General features: G+C 46.8%; 1 pseudogene; it reads right to left on the bottom strand.

The window, feature by feature from the left end:
* Positions 1 to 919: 919 nt before the first annotated feature.
* On the bottom strand, positions 920 to 1,722 carry LOC129138591 (uncharacterized; annotated as a pseudogene).
* Positions 1,723 to 6,527: the final 4,805 nt, after the last annotated feature.

Genomic DNA, 6,527 nt, shown 5'->3' with positions numbered 1-6,527 from the left:
GTAAGAGTTATTATATACAGGCATTATACAGAGATATCTAACCACCTCTAAAGTAACGGGACCATCTTTCTATACCACATTAAATCAGTTCACAGAGACATCAAAGTGACAAACCTTCTATGGATGATTATTTTATGCCCACTTTTGTGTGTTTCTGTCGTCCCTGTAGAATTGTGACTCCCTGGACTCTGAGACTCAGGGGAGGTGCCGGCACCCCAATCTGTCACCTGGGTTGAGGCACAGCAGCCACCTCCTCCTGGTTAATCGAGGCCCCGGAAGAGGCTGCTCCAGGCTTGTCCCTTGGTCAGTTTAAAAACACTAAGTGCCATTTTGTTTGTTGATGTCCAGTTCAAAGCACAGAGCACAAGGACTTCTCAGCAGGTCGCCTTTTGTTAAAGGTTAAAGGTGGCCTTTTGTTAAAGAGGGAGACACAGAGAGAGATTTATCTTTACGGAATTGGCTCGTGTGACCGTGGAAGCCGGCAGGTCCAAGGTCTGCAGGGTGGACCCTCGGCTGGAGACCCGGGGAAGAGCCAGCACTGCCAGTCTAGTCTGAAGCCATCGGACGCAGAGTTCCTTCCTGGTGCAGGGCGTTATCTCTGTTCTACTCAGGCCTTCAACGGATCGGAGGAGACCCACCCACGCTATGCAGGCTCATCTTCTTTCCTCACAGCCCACCCATCCAACGCCTTCCAGAGGCCTCTAGAGTAATGTCCCATCAGACCTGGGCACCGTGGCCCAGCCCAGTGGAGGAATACAGCTAACCACCACACACGCTCAACTCTGAAAATCCTCAGGGATTCCAAATGTTCTTTACTACCAATTTTCTCAAGTGTTTCAGCTCTGTGAAATTTAGCAGAATTGGTCATTGAATCATTAGAAACAAAAAATAAAACCTATTGAGTGACTGTTTGTGAAAATTTACAAAAGCACAGTCAGGCCTCCAGAGCGAGTGCTCCTAACCCGAGCTGGGCCAAAGACACTGTGTGCAGACGTCCTGGAGGGCAGTGCCGAGGACATTCTGTGAGTACAGACGTCCCCACGGAGTGCAGTGCCGAGGACACTGTGTGTGCAGACGTCCCCACGGAGGGCAGTGCCGAGGACATTCTGTGAGTGCAGACGTCCCCACGGAGGGCAGTGCCGAGGACATTCTGTGAGTGCAGACGTCCCCACGGAGGGCAGTGCCGAGGACACTGTGTGTGCAGATGTCCCCATGGAGGGCAGTGCCGAGGACACTGTGTGTGCAGACGTCCCCATGGAGGGCAGTGCCGAGGACACTGTGTGTGCAGACGTCCCCATGGAGGGCAGTGCCAAGGACATTCTGTGAGTGCAGACGTCCCCACGGAGGGCAGTGCCGAGGACACTGTGAGTGCAGACGTCCCCACGGAGGGCAGTGCCGAGGACACTGTGTGTGCAGACGTCCCCACGGAGGGCAGTGCCGAGGACATTCTGTGAGTGCAGACGTCCCCACGGAGGGCAGTGCCGAGGACACTGTGTGTGCAGACGTCCCCACGGAGGGCAGTGCCGAGGACACTGTGAGTGCAGACGTCCCCACGGAGGGCAGTGCCGAGGACACTGTGTGTGCAGACGTCCCCATGGAGGGCAGTGCCGAGGACACTGTGTGTGCAGACGTCCCCACGGAGGGCAGTGCCGAGGACACTGTGTGTGCAGACGTCCCCACGGAGGGCAGTGCCGAGGACACTGTGTGTGCAGACGTCCTCATGGACGGGCAGTGCTGAAGTCCTGATGAGCGAGTCTGAGGGGAACGGTGCCACTGCTGCAGCACCCCCTCGCCCCAGGCCCTCAGATGTGTGAGGGCTGGGAAATCCCCTCTCTCTCTCTGGAAGTACACAGGGTCTCCTCCCCTAAGGAGTCACCAGGATGCCTCAACGGGTTCTCTTCCCCTCTCACCCAGCTCCAGCCTTGGGGGTCCTCTCACGGTGGGACCCTCCGTTGCCGGGGCCTGGGACGTGTCTTCCGCCTTCTTGCTGACTGTCTCCCATGCTGTCTGCCACCTCCGCCTTCCCAGGCCCTTCTCAAATGTTAGAACTTCCTGCCTGATTCTTTGATCACTCACTGTGTTTCGCATTCTTTTTTCTCTCAGGAAGAGCTCTGTATGAATCCAGTCTCACATTGCTATAAAGAAATACCCCAGACTGGGTAATTTATAGAGAAAAGAGGTTTAGTTGGCTCACAGTTTTGCAGACTTCACAGGAAGCATGGCAGCTTCTGCTTCTGGGGAGGCCTCGGGAAGCTTCCGATCATGGTGGAAGGCAAAGCAGGAACAGGCGTCTCACAGGGTCAGAGCAGGAGCAAGAGCGAGGTGGGAGCTGCCACACACTTTTAAATGACCAGATCTCATGAGAACGCACTCACTGTCTCGAGGACAGTGCCAAGGGATGGTGCTAGCTCATTCATGAGAATCCATCCTGAGATCCAAGCACCTCCCGCCAGGCCCCACCTCCAACGCTGGGGACTAAGAGTCAACAGGAGATTTTGTGGGGACACGGAGCCAAGCCTTATCAAGCTCCCACACTTAATACTTGGATAATTATTCTCAGCAATCTGTTCTTGTTCCATGAATGCATAGTCCCATCATCTCTTGGAGGGTAGTCATTATATTTTTTGGAAATTATCCGTATTCTCTGATTATTTGTTTCCTCTGGGCTTTTTTGATTTCTTTATTTTGGTTTTTATCTTGACTGCTACCTGTCTGTACTCGTTTAAAAAGGAAGGCTTTGAGTGTTGCTCTACCAAGTAACCCCATACCACCCTCCAACAGAAAACAACCGAAAGTCTGGAAAGAAATGTAAGAAAACATCCTTGAAGATGCGAGAGGGCTGATAGTAAGGAAGGGGCTGCTGAGTCAGAATATGCTGTAGAACAGGGCCCCGCTGGGGAGTGCTCACTCAGGGACAAGCCTCCCCTGGGGCTGTTTCCCAACGGTAGAGCCGCAGAGGCTGAGGGTTGGTGAGGGGCTTGGGGCCGAGCCCAGATCCACATGACCCCAGGCTGGTCCGCCCCGTGAACACAGCTCCCCATAAGCCAACTAAGTCTCTGGAACTGGGCCAAGATTACCCCAAAGTTTTAGTAGAATGTGCAGATGCCCTACAGAGCAAATGTTACTTCTTTCTTTCTTCTTATCTCACTTTAGTAAGAAAAATTACCTCTTCGATTTTTCTACTAAAATGGTTGACACTTAATTGATGATAATCAGATACCCAGGAGGAAGGAAGATATCAGCAGAATCTCCTTAGAATAAAAGAAATGAACAGTTTAAGTAGATCCAGTGTAGCTCAGATGGACCAACTATGACCACCGTCATTGGGGCAGCCTGGCATTGGAGGGTGGCCTGGACACAGAGGTCCCCATGGCATTGGAGGGTGGCCTGGACACAGAGGTCCCCATGGCATTGGAGGGTGGCCTGGACACAGGGGTCCCCATGGCCTTGGAGGGTGGCCTGGACACAGGGGTCCCCAGAGCAGGACAGGAGTTCAGAAGTAAACCCAGGTACATATGGTCAATGGATTTTGAACAAAGGTCCCAAGGAAATTCAGTGGGGAATGAATAATCTTTTTAATAATTTGCACTGGAACAGTTGAAAACTTGAATTCTGAAAGGAAACTTTGATCATAACCTCACATCATATATAAAATTAAAATATTAGAAAATGAGACATAAACTCATTTTGTTCAAAGATGACATGATTGTGTTTATAGAAAACCACAAGGAACTTATGGAAAGATTATGAGAATTAATTAATATGTTGAGTAAGTGTGTTAGATACAAGGTAATGAAACAAAAACACAATTTTACATCAGAAACAAACAGAAAATGAAATTGGAAAACTATAAATAGGTAGGAAAAAATCTAAGCAGGATATGTAAGAGCCTTACACAGAAAATCGTGAGATGTTTTTGACAGAAATTAAGTCAATCCTAAACACGCGAGAGCTATACTGTTTTTACATTGAAAGACTCCACTTTAGTCTGTCCACCTCAAGCTGACCAGTAACTCAATGCAACTCCTTTCAAAACTCCAGTAGGTTTTGTTGTGTTTCTGAGAAAATTTCTATCCTTTTCTACAATTTTTGCAGGGAGACCAAGAAGGATGAATTGCACAGCTCGGGAATGAGGCTTACCAAAAAGCTAAACTAATAGGAAAATAGGCCTTGAGAAGATTAAAAAGCGGCCATTTGTATTTTGGGTAAAGAAGAGTTGATGAGAATTTATTCTTCCCAAGTCTAAAGTAAATGGAGCACACTTTTTAAAATTCTATTAATGCATTTCACTAAGAAGCATTAACGAGAAGACGATCGGCCGAGGGAAGTGGCCAGGGGATTGTCAGTGCCTCGGTTTGGCTGGTACAACATTTCACAGTTGTGTTTTCTCACACACCTCTTTTCTCAGGAATGATTCAAAAAGCTGATTTCATCTCTCCACCCTGGAGGTGATAAGATATCACATAGAAATTCACCATGGAAGGGGAAACAGAGGAAGAGAATGAGGTTTTTAATGACATGTCAAGCTGTCTGACTTTGCTGCTGAGTGCGTCTTTACTTCTCATGAAATGAATTTGAGGTCCACTAAAAATGGGATGAATATAATCCTCGGAATATTAACATAAGGAGCAGAATATAAATCTCAAAAATGTTTCTGAGGCATAAACAGTTGTTTTATCACAACTGTTTTTGAAGGTAGCTAGACTTATGAGAGATTCTTATATTTAAAGTGCTACATAAGGAAATCCAACTTTAAGCTTAAATTATTTAATTTGGTAGAGTAAAATATACTCCTAATATTGGAGAAAAGGCTAAAATAAAAAATTGTATTTTTTGAAACTCAGGAGACACTGTTGTCTTTAAAGGTTGAATAATTTACATATAATTACACTAGCATGAGCTACCACTTTTACTCCATAATGTAATAGAAATTTTAATGTTTCCATTAAAACAGTCATAAAATACAGTTTTTTAGAAAAAAGGAAACTAAATGTGACCATAAGATAATTTTTCAGGGTCAGCTTTTTTCAGATGTCTTATATTTTATGTTTGTTATAAAAAGGGGCGTCTTTCTCTGAGGCAAATCTATGCAATTTCTGATTCTACATGCTCTGTGTTTAGCATTTTTTGACTTAAAAAAATGACACAATTAGGATAATAATTATGAGCCCAAGCACGTAAATACTTGCCTTTAGAAGACTGATAATTATGAGGTTTTCCACCCAAAATGTATCTAAGGATGATACTTTGGTGTTTATTTGGGTTATATGCCAATTTAGGTACAATGTATAGGTAATCAGCGTGTAGGAAGAACAAGAGCTGGATCTGGAGTGTGGACTCACCTTTAAAGCACGTTCCACGTGTTCAATATTACATTACACCCTGGTAGAGATGTTAAGTTAATTTATCCTGAGTCTAGAATTTACCACATTAAGATATCAACATAGACTATTCTAACACAAGTCTGCATACGGGATGTGCTACTACACAGAGTCAGGGGTCTGGGGACAGGCTCAGCGTCCCCTCCTGCCACCCTCTGGTAACACACAAGAAGATCCACCATCTGGGACTCGGCGGGGGGGACCATGGAACAAGGCGGCAGAAGACTGGGGTCTTCACATCCAGCCCAAGGGTCTGTGCCCAGCGGCTACAAGACTAGGATCAGCTCCCAGAGTCAGAGAATGTTGTGGCCACCACACCTGCAGAAGCCTCTTTCATGAGCTTCTCATCCTGTCTGCAGCTGGCGAGCGGGCTCACCTGGACCACACCTGGACCACAGAGCAGGACAGACCCCATGCAGCTGTGTTCTCACCACGCCGAGATCGCCAGCCTGCCCAGAAAGTCCACAAGGGGATGGGTCAGGGGCCAAGCGCTGACCTGACCCCTGGGAGCCCTGATTCTGGTCCCACCCAGGTCTCCCGGGGGAAAACAGCAGACACTGAGCAATGTTGAGCAAACCCCAGTGTCATGAACTGGGCTCCGGCTTCCTGAATGCTGCTTCCTATCGACAACCCAGGAAGAAAGCCCTGAGAGCTGAGTGTGCACTGCCCGTCACTCAGGAGGAGGCAGCACAGCCTCAGGAACAGGACTCGGGTGGTGAGTGTGCACCAGCCGTTATTTCTGGGTTATTTCTGATGGCTGAGTGTAGATTTATACATGCTATCATTTGTAATATTGTTTGTAATATTCAGGACAGATTGGAGAAAGAGGGTTCCTTTTGCTTTCTTAACACCTTTCTGCCTGTTCGTTTCATATATGATTTAATGATCTGAAAGCATTCTCATTGATTGAAAAAAAAGTACTCATAATATTATTTTGTGCAAGAGTTTCAAGGCAGTTATGGATACAGTCACATGGAGGATACTACATAATTTTTAACGCATTTGTAAAGTTTAAGTTTGGGTGTTGAGCGCGATTCAAGAGCTGTGATTTTTGATGAAAGCAGAGTGCTTGTTAAATAAAACTGAGGAAATTTCCTCTGATTGATGCAAAGTGCCATAAAAGAAAAATGACACAGCATTGAGTCA

The sequence above is a fragment of the Pan troglodytes genome, chromosome X, assembly GCF_028858775.2.
Source record: "Pan troglodytes isolate AG18354 chromosome X, NHGRI_mPanTro3-v2.0_pri, whole genome shotgun sequence".
NCBI classification, from domain to species: domain Eukaryota; kingdom Metazoa; phylum Chordata; class Mammalia; order Primates; family Hominidae; genus Pan; species Pan troglodytes.
The sequence above is the reverse complement of the archived record's forward strand: the minus strand, read 5'-3'. Positions and strand labels throughout refer to the sequence as shown.